Source organism: Phalacrocorax carbo, chromosome 3 (assembly GCF_963921805.1).
Source record: "Phalacrocorax carbo chromosome 3, bPhaCar2.1, whole genome shotgun sequence".
NCBI lineage: Eukaryota > Metazoa > Chordata > Aves > Suliformes > Phalacrocoracidae > Phalacrocorax > Phalacrocorax carbo.
Genome location: NC_087515.1, coordinates 85,104,055 through 85,122,190, shown reverse-complemented (window position 1 = coordinate 85,122,190; position 18,136 = coordinate 85,104,055). Strand labels below are relative to the sequence as shown.

Below are 18,136 nucleotides of genomic sequence, written 5' to 3'. Positions count from 1 at the left end.
AGTTTTGAAAGCCGCCTTTCAGTCAGTGACCTGTATTTTAGTTGCATAAAATAAGAAGAGAACTGAGGTGATGTTTTCAGAACAGAATGGGGACTTTGACTTTAGCTAACTGTGGAGTTCAAAATAGAGATCTCAAGAGCTGAAGTGTGGAATTTATTTAAAGGGGATAACAGCACCTGTTTTGTGGGTTTAGTATATGCCTTAGCTGAAGTTCCTTTGGTTTTTTTTTTTTAATTCTTGTTTTTTCTTTTTCTCCTTTAGTAGAAAGCCCGGGCAAACAAACAGGAAGGGAACAGAACTCCTTTCTGGCAGGGTCTTAGTGCATCAGGACTGCAGAGTGTACTGGAGAGTATGCCATATCCCTGCTGTGCTGAGCTTCTTATCCTCAGTGAGGTTACATTAAAATCCACTATGCATTGCTTGTGGTCAGTGGTGACTTTTGCATACAAATGCAACTGCTGTATTTGCTTGTTGGGAAAGTGCATAGAAAATTGAATGATGCAATACAACTATGAGATCTGGTGCATTTACTTTTCGTGTATGTGCTCCATCCTCCAAAGAGAATTACAGAAGTGCAAAAACATAGGAGTTGCTGAAATGTAAATAAGAGGACTGGAAGTGCTTTGCTTGCTTGCTTCGGGAGGATAACTATGAATGAAGGTGGAACAGAAGTAGGAGTTCAGCTTTACAGAGAGCAAGTCAAACTGCAAAATGTTTCTGTGGCCAGGGCTGGTTGTCTAATAAATGAAGTTCTTGTCTACTAATGTGACTGGGCCCTCAAGTATATACTCAGTTTGAAGCGTGCCATTTGAATTTATTTTTTTTTTAAATCATCTGGACAGGCTGGATCGATGGGCCGAGGCCAACTGTATGAGGTCTAACAAGGCCAAGTGCTGGGTCCTGCACTTGGGTCACAAAAACCCCATGCAATGCTACAGGCCTGGGGAGGAGTGGCTGGAGAGCTGCCTGGAGGAAAAGGACCTGGGGGTGCTGGTTGACAGGCGCCTGAACATGAGCCAGCAGTGTGCTGAGGTGGGCAAGAAGGCCAACAGCAATCTGGCTTGTAACAGGAATAGTGTGGCCAGCAGGAGCAGGGAGGTGATAGTGCCCCTGTACTGGGCACTGGTGAGGCTGCACGTCGAATACTGTGTTCAGTTTTGGGCCCCTCACTACAAGAAGGACATTTTGTTGCTGGAGCGTGTCCAGAGAAGGGCAACGAAACTGGTGAAGGGTCTAGAGAGCAAGTCTTCTGAGGAGCGGCTGAGGGAACTGGGGTTGTTTAGCCTGGAGAAGAGGAGGCTGAGGGGAGACCTTATCGCTCTCTACAACTACCTGAAAGGAGGTTGTAGTGAATTGGGTGTTGGTCTCTTCTCCCAAGTAACTAGCGGTAGGACAAGAGGAAATGAACTCAGGCTGCATCAGGGGAGATTTAGATTGGATATTAGGGAAAATGTGTTTACTGAAAGAGTGGTCAGGCATTGGAAGAGGCTGCCCAGAGAGGTTGTGGATTCACCATCCCTGGAGGTGTTCAAAAAATATGTAGGCATGGCACTTCAGGGTATGGTTTAGAAGACATGGTAGTGTTGTGTTGATGGTTGGACTTGATGATCTTAAAGGTCTTTTCCAACCTTAATAATTCAATGATTCTATGGTTTTTATTTTATTAGGATTGTTCACTTTCTTTAAGACCTTTTAATCAGGTCGATCGTGTTAGGCACTTTATGGAGTCAGATTCCACGCTTTAGATCTTTGGATGCATATGACATAAGAGACTTACTGAAGATGAGAACAAGTCATGCACAAAACTATTGTAGTTTATACTTATTGCAGCTGTTCACGTTTCCACAATATTTCAAATCTGGCATAGTGCAACTCTAAACTACTGTAAAGGGAGGAAAGCTGCTAGACAGGCCATTCGAATTTACTCTCTTCACTAATTAGAAGTAGCTCTTGCACTATGGACTTGCATTGATTTTTAGTGATGTTGCTGGATAAATGAAGAGAATTAAGGATCTAATAACTGATCTCAGTCAACTGTAATTCGTGGGAATTTAAGACATAAATACCTCTAGTTTTCACCTCCCTCTGCTCATGTAGCAGAGCATGTGCCTGAATTTTTGGCTGGTCATGAGATGTTGCTATGGGTTTGTACCGTAACACCAGCAGGATGGTGGCAACACAAATGTTGCTGGTGCTCTGAGGCAATAATTTGTTGCAGAGCTCAGGGCATACAGGGTAAGGGGAGTAGAAGTGTCTTCAGTGGCATAAATTGTTTCACTGAATTACACATTATGCTTCTACATTTTGTCCTGTCACTGGTCTGCATACTGTGAATACTGAAAATTGTTTTGGGAACCCAAGGAATGACTTTTTATGGGCTGCATCTTTATTTTCTGACTTATTAATTCTTTGGTGAGAGAGGTTACTATGTAATTACCAGGTAGCCCACAGCAAACCAGACCAAGTCCTGTAGACTTAAAAGCAGGGAGGGGAGAGGGGGAAGCGGTAGTTCAGCTGTGGTGATCTAAAGATATGAGAGAGGTGATGGGTGGCATTTTGTTTGGTTTTTATGGGGTTTTGTAGTTTTTTTTTCTTTTTCTGATCCAGTTGATATAGTCTGTGGGAAGGAGGAAAAAAGGACAAGGCTTATGAATCAAAGTGTTTCTTTTGGGGCCTGAGGAGGGCACAGAAGTCTAAACACTTGTCTGTTTCTTTTATAATTCTATTTCTGATATTAATTAAAGATCAGGGATTAAAAATGATTTAAGATCTTCTTTTTAAAGTGTTTTTCCTTGTAACAGAAACTTTTCTCCAAGTAAGGGAAAGTTGTGTCTCAGGCTAAGGAGGGCGGGGGAAGTTTGAAGAAAATCTTGAGCTGTAAATTCAGATCCTTCTATTTGAAGGAGAAAAAAAGCCCCTCTACCTGTTCTCAGTTAAGATTATTTTCCATCTGCTTATCTGTGTGGTGCACACAATTGAAAACTGTCAGAAGAAACAGACTTTATCAGAACATTGTCTAATGGATTTACAATCCCTTATCTGGATAGATGGATGACAACTGAGTAGAAGTTGTGGATCAGTCTCTCTTTGCCTTTCTGTCATGGTTTGATACAAGATGTTCTGCAGCAATACTGGCAATACTGCCCTCCTGCTGCATCTTATTGCTCTGGTGTTTTGCTTGCATCACTGTGTGTGTGGGTGTACTGTGAGCTGGATCAACAGCATGCCTCTTAAAGCTTTAAGGAAAAAAAAACAAATGAAAACCAACCACAAAACCAGAAAGCAAACCCTAAATATCAAAAAGCAGCCCCATAGAAGTTCTGATATATTCTTTAGGCAGGTCAGGCAAGAGAATGAAGTACAGAAGCCAGTGTAGCTGCTGAACTTGTACCTATTCTATCTTGAAAGAAGAGCAACCAGCTGCCTTGCCCTGTAATGAATATATGCTGACTAGAGAAAGACCTGTTGACTGTAAGTGCTTAGTTTTCTTTCATATACTAGGGGGCAAAAGGTGTTAAATTAGTGTTTTTATTTACCAGATTCTTGCACTGAATTGGAGTAAGCAAATGTTTTTACTGCAGCTTGCCATAAATAAACAGAAGGGTGTTTGAAAATCCTGACCAGTTTTTGTGTAGGAGAGAGCAATCATAACAAACTGGTTCTGTGAGACACTGAAAACAAATAAAAGATGAGCTGTTATTCATGGTTTACAAAAGCAGAGGAGATTGTGCAGAAAAGAAGCAAGTTATTTTCAATTACTGAAAACCATTGTTTGCAAACCTAGGACAAATTTTAGTAACATTTCATGTTCTCCTGTTTTCAGTTTTTAGAAGATCTCGGGAAACCAACGGCAATGATTTTAACCAACTTCAGCCTCAGAAGAGGGTGAAAATCTTCTCCAACTACTGCATTCAATACTGCTAGAAGTCTCTTGAATCTCCCCAAGGTATTTCCAAGAACATTTCCTACCTGTTTCTGTGTGTTACAGTCTTGCAGAGGGTTACAACGCTGCAGTTAGCTGAAGCGAAGAATCAGTTCCCCTAACAAAACTTCTCATACAAGGAAAGCTCTTCTTTTAGTACTTAAATTAATGAGATTACCACCTACTACTTTGAAGTTATTTTCCTTATTATTTTGTGTTCTTGGCATTTTTTGAGTCTAATATTACTGTACAAAGAGATAGGCAGGCAATACTTAGATAAGCAGAGTATTTCCAGTTGTGAATCTGAAGGATGGATAGATTTATTTTTGGGAGTTTCTTTTAAGTAGGGAGTTGTTAAATGACACAAAATCTCAAAATCAATATTCCATTTTTATTTGTCCTGGTTTTGGCTGAGGGAGAGTTAATTTTCCTCCTAGTAGTTGGTATAGTGCTGTGGTTTGGATTTAGTATGAGACTAATGTTGATAACACACTGATGTACTAGTTGCTGCTAAGCAGTACTTATACTAAGTCAGGGACTTATCTGCTTCCCACGCTCTGCCAGGTGCACAAGAAGCTGGGAGGCGAGGAGGCACAGCCAGGACAGCTGATCCAAACTGGCCAAAGGGATATTCCATATCATATGATGTCATGCTTAGTATATAAACTGGAGAGCTGTCCAGGGGGCAGTGATTGCTACCTGGGGACTGGCTAGGCATTGCTTGGCAGGTGGTGAGTGCTTACAACACTTGTTTTTCCTGAGTGTTGTTTCTCTTTCTCTCTTTGTTGTTTTTGTTACAATTTATTCTTATTTTATTTCAGTCATTAAACTGTTCTTATCTCAACCCACGGGTTTTCTTACTTTTGCCCTTCCAGTTCTCTCCCCTGTCCCATGTGGGGGGAGGGTGAGCAGGCAGCTGTGTGGGGCTTAGTTGCCAGCTGGTGTTAAACCAGGACATTACTTTATATTGATACTGTGTGTTTGTGACTGAGTAATGTCTGAGTATCTTGAGCTGGTAACTCACATTAGTGTTTTGCAACTTTTTTGTTGTTTTCATGCAGCCACACCTGTGACCCAAAGAAAGTATCTAGCCTTAAAAGGGTAGACTCTGACTAGAAATGGAGCTGATGAAATGGTAAAAAAAAATCATGCCTAAGGCTGCACCTTTCTCTTAGTTGTTCCCTATGTGGAGCAGAAACCTGTCTTAAGCAATCTTGGGGTCTTCACAGAGAATCTCTTGGTTGTAGGGATCCACTGGAACCAAGTAGGCTGGAAAACTGTAACCATAGATCAAATGTGTTTGTGGCTGTGATGGTGGGAAAAAGAAATACAAAGTTTTACAGAAGGGACGAAAACTTCCATATAAGCATATCATCAGGACATACAAGTTGACTGTGCTGTGCAGAGGTACCCACTTAGCTCTGAACAAAGTTGCAAAGCCCATAGGAACAGTATTGTTAGTACAGTGTTTTGTGTGGGTAACATGAGAAACTACTTAGATGTCTTTGCAAGCCTCTGCATTGGGCTGTGTTGAATGCAGGTGAGGTGGTGATCCTTTAGGAATTGCACATTGGTAAATTCCAATCCAGATTCAGAAATTTTATTCTCTGTCAGTGATACATGGCCTTATGTGTGGTAAATTGGGAAATACTGGGGAAGTCCCAGCAGTATTGCTGCATCGGATTTTGATTCATCTCTGAGCAGGTTTGTATTGCCAGTAGCACATACTGAAGGAATTTGATAAATACTTAAGAGCAAATAGCTTTTAGTTCTAGTTAGCCTTTAGTTTGTGCTCCTTCTCTCCTGAAGTGGGTGGGAAAAGCCGGTGTTTGGTTGTATCAGGATCAGTGTAAATACAGAGGTGAAAGCTTGCATTTGTTTTTCAAAAGTAACTGAGAGTTGCATGAGAGCATGCTGCAAAGCTACTCATAAGTAGTGATGCTTCTGTCTGCTCACTGACTGGCAGCACTGTTAGGTCTAAGAGTTAAAGCGCTGCAAGGTAGAGAAAGATCTTTCAAACCTATTTTTGCATTACAGATTTCTTTATTTATTAGAGAACAAGAGTCTCCTGATTAGGTAGGGGTGACTGTAGTGTTGCCACGTAAATGAGTGAACCTGGCCAAAGCTAGAAGTCAACCCTTTGTTTGGTTAGAGTGACTCAGACCATCTGGATGCAGTCCTGCACTTGTTGGCTGCATTTGGTATGTTACTGTCCAAAGATGGAAAAGAAGCAGTGAGTCTGTGCTTAGAGTGCTGGATCATGTACAATACAACTGCTCAGTTCGTTGGCAAGGTAAGGAGTAGTCTGTCCCCTGCAAATCCTCTGATTCAAATCCAGGTTTTTGTGTGTGCCATTTGGTAAAGAGAGAAATCAAACGCCATTTAATTATCCTCTTAGTCCTTGGAACTGTCTGCAGTATCCTTAGGCTTAGTCATTGGAGGGGGCAGGTGGGTGCTTCAGGCCATCTTTATGCCAGTCATCACCTTTTGGGCCAGTGTGTCTCTGTTCCCAGATCAAGACATTGATGAATAGCTTCCATTTGTTATATCATTCAATGGCTTTTAATTTAAGCAGTGTCAGCCTCAAGCATTCAAACACTGAAAGCTAGTTCCCAGACACCAGTAATTAAATAAATTCAGACACTTGCCATCAGAATTCATAAGTCTGGTGTTACATTATGTTTTCAGGCTTCTCTCCGTAATCTTCAGACCTATGAACTTTATTTTTTGTTTGAAACGAAAGCTTCAGGTGCAGTTTGATTCCAGGAGATACATTTGGTGACAGGGGAGTAAACCACCATGACTACTTTATTTTGGCTTTTTCTTACCTTAAAATGTGTGCTTTTTGGTGTTTTTTAGTTTTTTCTGATCAGTGCTTACCTTTGACTGCAACAAAACTTTTCTCTTGTGGTAGAGGCTGAGTTAGCGTTTTCCTTCCTAAATCAGTCTGTATCAAATTCTAATTTAAAAGGTCCGTTGCTTTTAGTGGTGATACTGTCCCATTGATTCTTCTAGAGATGTACTAGCACTGATACATTTAAATTTTATTATTTGTTGTGGACCAACTGTAGAGTCAACATAGGTAGCTTCCATGTAGATTAGAAGCTTGGAATCTAAACTAATGAAAAACTATTTGGAGTAAAAGAAAATCTTAGTGTTGTGATACAGTGTAGAAGTCAGAATAATATTGTAAAATACAGTAATTCAGATTCCTCTCAAGGAAGTTAACTTTATTAAAGCTTATGAAGTGTCTACCATAAAATAGTATTGTTTTGTTGGGCATATGCAGTTTAATTTGGTCATCATTCCTTTGTGAAATGGATTGTCCCTTTTATGTCAACAAACATTGCTTTTGGGTGTCTAAAAGTTCATAGCAGCTGGAATCAAACGCTTTCCACTCAAACAAGAATGATTATTAAGAAAGTAATCTCTAATCACGCTGATACCATTAATATTTAATGTGCTTTAAATAATTAAGAATGTTAGTGTGAGATCTTGTAGATAAAGTGCACAGTTAAGGCAATTAACAGCATAAGAACTCGTTAAATGAGTTGTTTGATGTAAATTCTTTTCCACTAAAGAAAAAAGAGAAAAAAAGGGAATGCCTAAATGAAAAAAACCCTGTGTAATGGAAGTCTGCTAACTCTATGGTGTGAACTGTAAAAAGTTTGTGGGTCTTTCAAATTTAGTCAGAGCTTTTACTTCTTCAAGGACTTCAATAACATATTTAGGGATGAAGGAACTGTTTTGTCCTTAAACATGTCCGTGGAGAAAGATTTTTGGGGAAGAAATCTCTTCAGGCTCTTGTTGAGTTTTGGTATTCCCACATCCAGGAAAATCTTCTGTTTTCTGGGACATGACAACAACAGTAATAGGCTATTGTTCTCCTGTTTGTAATTCAAAGTTTACTGTGGTTTTGAATCCCTTCTCTCTCCGGCAGTGCATCCACCATGGCCTCTAGCAATCTGGTCTTGAAGCATACCCAGAGGAAGATGCAACTGCTCACTAAGCTAGCTTCACGTTCAACATCACTGATTTGGTGCTGAGTGAAGTGCCTCTTCTCCAGGGACTGCACCTACCCCCTCTTTTCCCAGCTGTGGCTTGCTTGTTACCTGAATGCCTTTTCCAATTCTTGGCATCCAAACCCAAAGGCCTGTTCCATGCTGAAATCTTAGGTATCAGGGAGAAGTGTAATAAGTTACCTCCCACTGTGTAAGGAGCTTCATTCCTTTTATTGCAAGAAGGTCATTAAAATATGAGTACCTGATTATTTAAAGATTTAATTTCTTCATTCTTCACTGTTGGGAATGCTTTACACATGTGTACCCTTAGAGAACTGCTTGCCAATAGCTAGGAATTCAATAATTTGCCTAGCTGCATCTGTAGGAGTGATCTAGCATTAATCTTTCACTATTTTTTTTCAAATATGTAGCAGTATTTCTACTAGCAATCTATGAAACATTGCAATAAAAAGATTCACAGAAATGTAGGCTGTTAAAGTATGAATTTAGTCTAATTCTCATTGAAGTCCTTGACCAAATTATTGATGAATTTGAAAATAGCTGGGTTTGACCTGAAATAAATAGTACAATATGGTATATTTTGTAGAAGTTAATGGATACTGAGTACTCTGAATTTAAAAATCTGAGTACTTGCTGTGGTTTTCCCAGATATACTCAGAAGAAACCTCTTTCAAGAAGGCTTCTTAGTGTGCCTTAATTCTGAAATGTTCTGATTTGTTCCCTTTACCTTTGACTCTTTGAAGCATTTTATTTAAAAACAAATTTTTGTTGTTGTTGGGCATTTATGCAAGGTGCTTTTATTGGTTTGGAGTTCTTTCAAGTGATGAACATCTATCAGAAAACTTCTTGGAAATATACTCACTGAAACTTAAGTTACATAAAATAAATTCTTTTGCTTTTTGTCAGGAGTCATTCAGGGATCAACTTACTTGCTGAAACATTGATGTCTAGTGCCATTTGAGATACTGATCCAGAAGAGACTGGATGTCGTGTGTGTCCTACATCATATCTCTCATCTCCCCTGGGAGATGTCTTAGTTACTGTAGGGGGTCTGAAATGATAATAAATTTCTGTATATTATCAACTGAATTTAAGTATTAATTGAGCTTAATCAGCAAACAATAAAAATCAGTACATGCGTGTTTTGCTTATGAAGTATTAGTTTTGTTTATCAAATGAAATAATAAACTTTATATAACATCAGTTGCACCAGGATTGCTACTGAGTTTTCCTATCCTTAAAAAAACCCAAACAAACAAAAAAAACACCCCACGCCAAAAAAAACTTGCTATGACAAGATAAGTCTTTTTAGTGTTCTAGTAAGTTTGCTTTGGATTGGTATAAATTATAGCCAGAAGTTCAAAGGATTCTTAGGCTGTTCCAATAAATGGAAAGACTGCAACTCCTGAATGTGCTGCACCAGGACACTTGAGAGATGTGGACGCATGTACATATGCTATGATTTTAATAGGATTTCCTGTTTTTTTTCCCCTTCTGTTTCCTTTTAAGAGATAGTCTCTTAAAGAAGATTGGAATGTGGAATAAATAGGGCATATGGGACTAACGTGCTCTTGCATGCATACCATTTTCGTAGTCTCAGCTGTACCGTAGAGAATCACACAAAGCACATAATTGTCTAGGTTGGAAGGGACACTTGAGATCATTTAGTCAACTCCCCTTATTCAAGCAGGGTCAGCTAGAGCAGGTTGTCCAGGGCTGCATCCAGAGGTGTTTTGAGTACCTCCAAGAATGGAGATTCCACAACCTCTCTGGACAATCTGTTCTGGTGTTTAATTATCCTCACAGTAAAAAGTATTTTCTTGTTTTCAGATGGAATTTCATGTGTGTTAATTTATGCCCATTAAGTTATAGAAGAAGGAATATTTTAACTTGAATTAGGAGTAGCTATTTGTAGCATTTAGTGATTATTGTCCTTACAATTTAAAAAAATATATATGTTATTTTAGAAACAAGTGCTCCTAGAGCCTTTTAAATTATATATATTTTTTTATATTGTCATGTATACTGACATCATGTTGGCAAAAGCTGAACTCCACTTGTGTCCAAGGAATTATGCTTGGCACTGTTTAGCTCTTCCAAATGTAGTGGGCTTCTACTGACTGGCATGCAATTCATAAACTTCAGTTAGGCATTTAGGGCTGTCTCCACAAATCATCTTACGTTTGGTTCTAGGAGCAGTATTGACAAACCTTACTTGCTGAAACAAAACTTGCTAAAACAAACTTAATTGCTCAGCTTCCTAGTTTAATGTCTGAGTAGTGATAGATGCTTAAGAACAAAGATTCTTTAGCAAGCCACAAGTTGTTTGCATGTGTATGAAGGGAAGAACAGGACGTCAATTTAGCCGATAGAAAAACAATCAGAGATATATGTGTTAAAAATTCCTCACTCTTCTGGAAGTAAGCACTTAACTGTAGCCTTACAAAGTCTTTCATAGTGCCTATGTCACCAAAAGCTGGGAATAAAACTCCTTAACACCGGGTGTGTTAAAGAGCAGGCATGACTTTATTTGGCACCAAGTGCACAGGGGATAATTCCTCCTAGTGTGCACACCTACCATAATTCCTTTTTGACATTCACATATGAAAGTTAACACACCACGCCTATCTAACACATAATCGTTGACCTGACTGGGCATCCCCATCTTCCATTGGTCTGTATCTTCTCTGCTTAAGTTGAAAGCCACAGTGTGATTTTAATTCACTGCGCACGCCCAAGAGGAGTGTGGTCCTTTTGTCCGTCAGTTGAGTCGGTGGTCGCAGTCTCTCCCTGCCGGAATTACCTTTCGCCCAGTTTCTGTGCTTCAGTGCCTTCTGAGCCAAGATGTTCCTTTTTAGCACTGCTGACTGATTTGTCGCCTTCCCTTTCCTTCACAACCTGCTTTGTAGCAGGATGTTTCCACTGTTAGTCCCTGAAATTCTGCTGAGTTGTATTATTTTAGGAGGTTCTTGTCAATGAGGCGTTCATTGCTAATACCCTCTTGTCTGGCCTAAGCATTATTCACTATCTTGTTAAAATTCTCAGGTGTTAGTCTCTACTCCTAACTATGATTCTTTTTTAACTACTACTAACTCCTGCGCTATTGCATTTCATCCAAGAAGAAAATATATATATATGTATGTTTGAGGGAACACCTATATTCACAGTGCCCTTCTGAATGTAAGCAGCAGGTTGTTTCATGAAAGAAGCATTTTACTTTTCTTTTGAAATTTAGCTTCTCCTGTGGTGTGCGTGTTTTGTGGTTTGTTTTGGTTTTTGGGTGTTTTTGTGTGTGTGTGTATTTTTCTTTTTTTTAATAACTTAAGAACTGTTGATGCACCACTTGCCTCGTAATGGATCTGAGTTCAGTTGTCCTTGCTGTGATGGGCATTCAAAACTGTTCCTCTCACCTTTTATGAAGAGTAAAATAACTATCAGACTTGAGGCAGAACTAGGTACGCATTATTCCTGCTTCCCTCCCACTCTTGTGGTTTACTGTTCCACTAAGAATGTACACTTTGGGTCAGAAGGAGAGAGTGTAAGAACAGATGGTGCGGATAGGGAGACCCAGTTCTGTCCTGGGAGCTGGCACCAGAAGATTGAATTGCCATTTTGAAAACAGGGCTGTAATACAAGTTTCATGTATACACTGGTGCACAAGTATTAAGGAAATGGGAGATTTGAGTATACTGTTTCTTGTTTGTTCAGCTTAGAAGCAGAGCACATACAAAATACAGCTGTTTACAGCTCTCCAGTTAGAGTATCTGTGCACTCACTGAGTACTTCTACACATTTCCATTACTGAGATGAGGTTATTGCTGAGAAGTGACAGCAAATGAGGCAGTTTCTGGTTTGTCTTTTGACTGCCAAATGTGTCAACAGTTAATGCTAGTCAGATCTGACTTGTGAATTTATACAAGTTAAAAAACAAAATCCATTGAACTATCCAGTCTGTCTTCAAATCTGTATATACTAAAAGGATTTTAAGTATTAATTCTCAGATTGTCTCTGAAAAAGAGTAGAGCACGTTGAAATCTGATGTTTGCAAACAAGACCTCAAGTGTCTCTCTCTAATAACCTAATTGATATGGCTTAATTAGAGTGATCTTTTACTTTAGTACAAGGTATTATCTTAAAGTGAGTTTCTTAAAGCATGTTGTCAAAGGCATGACTCACACTACAAAATACATCATATGCATCCTCAAAATTAGTCTTTTTAGACTATATTTCCTGGCACCTCCCCTCCCTACCTGGTATGTCCTTTCTGTTCTGAGATAAATTTTTATTTGCTGATTGACGCTGCGCATTAATGACAGTGTTCAGTATCAGAACATTTTCTAGGTAGCTGGTCTGGAACATAGAATAAATTCTGTGTTAGAAATGGAACGTATGTTAAGCAGAGGATGAGAGAAAACAAGAAATCTCCTGTTTCAGTAGAACATGCTAGTATTGAAGTCTAGATATCTTGTGCAAAGCCTAAATAAAAGCTCTGAATCAATCCCTGGAGAAGAGGAATCCACTAACTCCACAATCAGCTTGGACAGGACATTCAGCTATTTTCCTGAATAAGAGGTCAGGTGTCCTGATGTTTTCCTTTGTTACCAGCAGATCTGTGAACCTTACCTTCCCCTGGCAGGGGGTGGGAACTGCACTATTCCCAACCTTCTTAATGCTTTGGAAGCTCACACTATAGCAGGTTTAACTCACAGGGAGTAGGGAAAAGGCCACAGTTAGTTCCCCTAGTAAATCTGTCCCTCGATACCCTTCAAGAGTTGAGAGAGCAATTTTCCTTCTGTTGGTATAGTAAGAGTTTTCTGTCTTGATTAAATTGGTTTTGCTTCCTTTGTCTGGTTACAACTTTGTACAGCCCTGTGTATATAGCGAAACTCCTCCAGATTTTTGGCTATGGGGTGCAAAAAATCACTCTGACTTCTTCCATGCTACTTTTCCCCATCCCAGATCATGCTTATCTGTGTTCTTTTCTAGCTTAGCTAGTTGAGGTTATAGAGGTAGCAATGACTGTGTAAATGTGTTAGAGGCAGTGAATGTAAGAAGTGGTCTACAGTAATAAAATTGTATACCTGATGAAAATCCTATTTTTTCTAAGCAACAGATCTTTTTTTTCTGATCTGCAGAAGGCAGTGTAAGCAGGGTGAAGGGCTGGAATAAACCATCCGTCATGGGGATAGCAAGTGAGGGATTGTAGCTAGGGAAACCAGTGTCCTTCCAGAATGACAGAGGCTTAATGCTTTGTTAATCTGTAACCATGGTGCTTACAGTGCTTCTGAATGAAACTTTTGGATGGTTTAATGAAAGCTTGGAATAAAAAAAAGTACAGTTCAGATATGCTGAGAGCCCTAAAGAAAGTGGGTCAAAAGAAGTTACTGCTGCAAGATGTAGTGGTGCAAGTTCTAAAGTTCAGATTTTGCATGCTCCAGGTCACAGTTTTGTGAGACAGTAACTGCTGTGCAGGAAGCAGTATTGAAGATGACTTATGTATACCTCTTCGATCTGTCTTACCTCTGATTAGACCTTATAGGTTTAGTCTTAAAGACAAGAGCATCTTTACAGTTACTGCTGCATATTTATCTGTGGCAGTGTCAGTATAACTCACACTGCAAGAGTCCTCTACAAAATCTCCCAGCTGTGTCTGTCTTCTAGAAAAAAAAAAACCAAAGTCAGATGTTGGTCTGTCCTGTATGTCCTGTCAGATTATGTGTTTCTGAATTATAGCATATTTCAAAAATGTAGTAGTGGTAAGAAGTAGTAACTGGGATAGTCTACTACAAGGTGGAGGAGAGAAACTTCTGGAGGAGCACCTTTCTGCCACTTACTGTTGGAGGGTAATTAAATAACTTCCCATCACAGAAGAGATGATCTGTGATTAGTGTGCGGGACAGATGGGAGGTGGTGGAGGTGATCATCCCTTCCTTGGGGCAGCTGATCCAGGTGGCAGCTCTCCTTCCAGGATGAAGATGGGTCTGGCAGGACAAGAGAAGTGCAACAAGGAGCTGTGCAAGGGACAAGACTGTAAGAGAGCGCTAAGAGGAGCAGGGAGCAGATGCCTGTCAGGTTCTACATGACTGAAAGAGAATATTCCCCAAAACCAGAGATGATTGTGCAGGATTTACTGCTTATGGCTTTTGTGATTGCAGTGTGTAACAGAATTTGGAGATGGGCAGCCCTCTCCATTCTCTCCCCTACGTCTCACCCACAAACAATGGCCAGAAAGAAATTTGTCTGTAAGTCTTATTTATTCTGGTCATGTAATTAGTTTGGATTTTCTCTTTCAAACTATAATTTTTTTAATGTTTCAATCAAACCTGACTTTTCAATATAGAAGTGTTTTAATCACTCTGAGTTTTCCTTAGAAAAGGTCTAGATTAGGTGGATCTACTTCAGAGCTTCAGCTAACTTCAGGTCCTGTCACCTACTTAAACTTGTAAGTCAATTAGAAGGGAATAGCATGAAAAGCTGCATGTGAAAATTCCTTTTATACTTAAAGCAGCTTGTAGTTCAGCAGTAACACAGGCATCACTGTAATACAAGAGTTTATGCTGGAATGGCATTAACAAGGTTTATATAAGTTTGGATATAATCTAAGTGTGGAAAAGGGCCCAGGGGGAGCTTGTGTGTCTTCCTAATATTGTTACCCCCACTGACTTTGGTTTTAACACAAGCATAAGTCATATGAGAAGAATTTAACTTTGCCTTTTTTTAAAAAAAAAATAATAAAACATTCACGTGTTAGAAAATGTTGGAATTACCCGTGCCTTTTCTTGTTGTAAGATGGTCATAGGCAACTTCACTTTGGGAATTGGAGCACTTAAGTTTTTGCCTTTTCTAGCATTCTTAGCTTCATGGGCATGTAACTTTTTCACACTTTTTAAAAAGCAAACTAAAGGGAAAAAAATCTTGAAGAGCTGTACTGACTGTATGGAACAGCAGCATAATTGGAATCATTAGCACTGAGCTCTGTTGCCCGAGTAAACTGTCAGGTATTATTCATTATATTCCAGCACAGTCAGCAGAAAGTGAAGGCGAGTGTTCTGCAGATCCTTCTCCACAAAAAAAGATGTGAAACTTGGTGATCTTAATTTCTATTATAAAATCTAGATGGAATGGGCTTCAACAGACATTGATTCTTTTGGTTGCTTTCTTCCAAATCTGATGTTTTTGTGTCACATGCAGGTTTTAGTCCAGGATCTTCCATGCCGTTGGTTCTTCGTCTTCTCTGTGCCTTCCCAGTCTTCGCTTCTGAACTGAGCATTCAGCCTTCTCCCCAGCAATTAAAATTATTCCCAGCTGACCTCTGGCTTCTCTTCCTGTGATTGTGCTGTGGAAAAAAATATCCATCCTTTCTCCTCAGTTTTGCCCAGATACTCGTCTGATGTCAGTGTTGTGCGCTATTCCACTGCTTCCCCTCGCCCTTTGCAAAAGAGGAAAACCAAGAAACAACTGCAGCTGTCTGACCTGGTTGTCATCACCAGCTTGCTCCTTACTGTCTTTTTGTTTCCTCTTCCATCTTCTTTCCCACTCTTCATCTTCCTCTTGGCCTCACCCATCAAGATGAATGTTGCTGCCCAATTTGCTTAAAGCTGCCTTATGGCATCTTTTGATGCCCTCTTCTCTTTGCAGAAAAGTGTTTGCAAATATCTTTGTTTTTTCACGTTGAAGAGTGGGGAATAGTTGACAAGCCAGTTATGTTGCAACAGGCTAGAAGGTAGCTACTGTTCCTCCAGAGTGGAATTCTGTGCTTTTAGTGTTTGATTGAAATGGCAGATTATTTTTTCTGTCCAAAAAAAAGTCAAGAACCCAGAAGCTCTGCAATAAAGGAAGATTTTGAATGTCCTTGACTGGGAATTTGAACTTTGTACAAAATATGTTTTCAATTAGCAGTGCATACATTAACAAAGGATCTCAAATAACATATTTTAATGTTTTAATATTCATTAATAACTGGACCACATCTCTTCCACCTCTCCACTCCCCTCCTATTTCCATGTGAAAGACATTTATGAAAAACGTAATAGAGAAAAACAAATTTATGAAACTGCCTAAGATGGTTCCTATGTTAGGAGTTTGCTAGAACTTCAAATGTTCTTGCACAACACTGTGTTTGGTGGGGGGATTCAAAAGCCTTGTTTCTGCTAGTAACATTGCATGGCCCATTCCAGGCCAGAGCCTGAAACACTAACATCCTTATCAGCAGACCTTTATAACAATCTCTGGCAAGGTCTTGACCTGAGCCATCTAGTGCTCTCCCAAAACGTTTCCAGGCATGGCTTGGAAGTTAGTTGGTGGCTTTTCCCAATTAGTTGTTTGGATGCGGCCATGTTAATTTGGAGGCCACAGGACACCAAATGTGGGATAGTTGGCTGTATGGGCAAAGGAACCAGCACTGGCACTGTTAAATTTGCTGATGTTGGTGAAACTTTCCCTGCCTTCTGAGGATGTATGTTGGTGAAATTGTATATACTTCCAGTGAAGAAGTGTCTAGGGTTTCCTTTGGCCTGTTAAAGTATATGAGAAAAAATCACGCTAATTTAATGATATGAGGTAAAATTTGATAGTGATCAGTTACTGAATGACTTGAATAAATTGTCAAAATAGAAACATGGAGGTCAGTAATCTTTTGCAATGCTCTGATGTTTGGAGAACTGTGGGTTGGTCATACTGTTACGTACAGGCTTTTTTTTTTTCCCCTCTCTGATTCCTGGCATTAAAAGCACCCACTGAACACACAGCAAGTATTTTACGCATAGCAATTATGTTGTGAGTGGGGAAAAAGACTGCTTGAAATAGTCTGGTCACTGTCCTGGAGGTATAAATTATCCTGAAGTATAGTTCTGCCACCCTGTGGCTACCTAAGGTCATTCTTAGAAGGTGCATGTTTACTTAGCTACTGGAATTCACAGCCTCTTTCGTTTGAACTTCGTGAATGCTATTTGTGGAGAAGGTTGGACTGTTATAGGTCCCATAGAGATGTATAAACTCTCTCTGCTTTTATTGAAAGATATAAGTACTCATTCACCGGAAATGCCGTTAGTTAATAAATCTCATGATGGTGTTGTATGTAGACACATAACTGGTCACCTCAGTTACGCAGGGCTGTCCACAATCCAGTGATCACATATGCTTTTCTTCGTATTTTTAGGTGGTTTTAAGCAGAAAATATGATCGTTTATGTTTCAGTCATAGGTATAAAATGTTTAAGTTCATGTAGACTAATTGCCAAGATAGTCTGCAATCTACAGTACAGTATATTCCTGTCTGGTGTAAATACACCATATGCAGGTTTGAAGTAGTTTCAAAAACATACCCATGTATTTTTGACTCTTACTACTCTAGAAAAGAATGATTGTTGTGTTCAGTAGAAGCACCCTGATGGTTGTGACAGTTAAAAATCCCAGGCTTGTAGGAGTGAGGCCCTGATGAAGTTGACAGCATTTCAGAGCACACCTCACTCATGTGTGTCCCTTTCAGTGTTCATTTCTAGAATTACAAGGAGAAATAATTATGATCTCTATAGTTAAATTTCTGTTGCCCTCCCTTATAAAGCATTTTGGCATCATTTAGAGAAGCCTTCCAAATTTTGCAATAGGCAGGTCAAATTTCCTAGAAAAAAATGTTTACATTTAAAGAACAGGGGTTTTTTTTGTTGTTGTTGTTGGTTTTTATCCAATGAAAATGCAAAAGAAATTCCAAAAAGAAGTTTAATTACAAGCTACAGAAGTCACCCTGTCTTGTCTTTTCTTGAGCTCTGCAGAAAAAAATATTGAAAGCATACTTTGGCAAAGTAACTGAAGATTTAGATTCACGCCAGCAGCAGTATGCCTGAAAACTAAAATACCAGAGAGCTTTTGCCCTGTCCCTTTATAATGACTGTGCACTCAATGTATGGTTTAGATACTTCACTTTGACAGTGCTTTGCATATTTGTTGCCCAAGTTTCAGAAAGATGAGAAAATAAGGTCATAGAATCATAGAATAGTTTGGTCTGGAAAGGACCTTTAAAGGTCATCTAGTCCAATCCCCTGAAATGAGCAGAGACATCTTCAACTATATCAGGATCAAGTTGTAATATTGTTCTCCTAACAATGACACGTGGGTCAGCTGTCAGGAATGGCCTTCTCCTTTTACCAGGTAAGTAACTGGTATCACAGCTTAAATGATAGTAACAGTGAGTGGCT

General features: G+C 39.4%; 1 protein-coding gene across 5 annotated transcripts in view; it reads left to right on the top strand.

Moving 5' to 3' along the window:
• The window catches only part of KLHL32 (kelch like family member 32), a 151,008-nt gene that overhangs the window by 23,717 nt on the left and 109,155 nt on the right, over window positions 1–18,136 (top strand). For all 5 annotated transcript variants that reach the window (XM_064447595.1, XM_064447590.1, XM_064447592.1 and 2 more), the window contains exon 2: window positions 3,824–3,946. The gene's annotated coding sequence lies outside the window, so the exon portion shown is untranslated. The remainder of the gene's footprint in view (window positions 1–3,823; window positions 3,947–18,136) is intronic.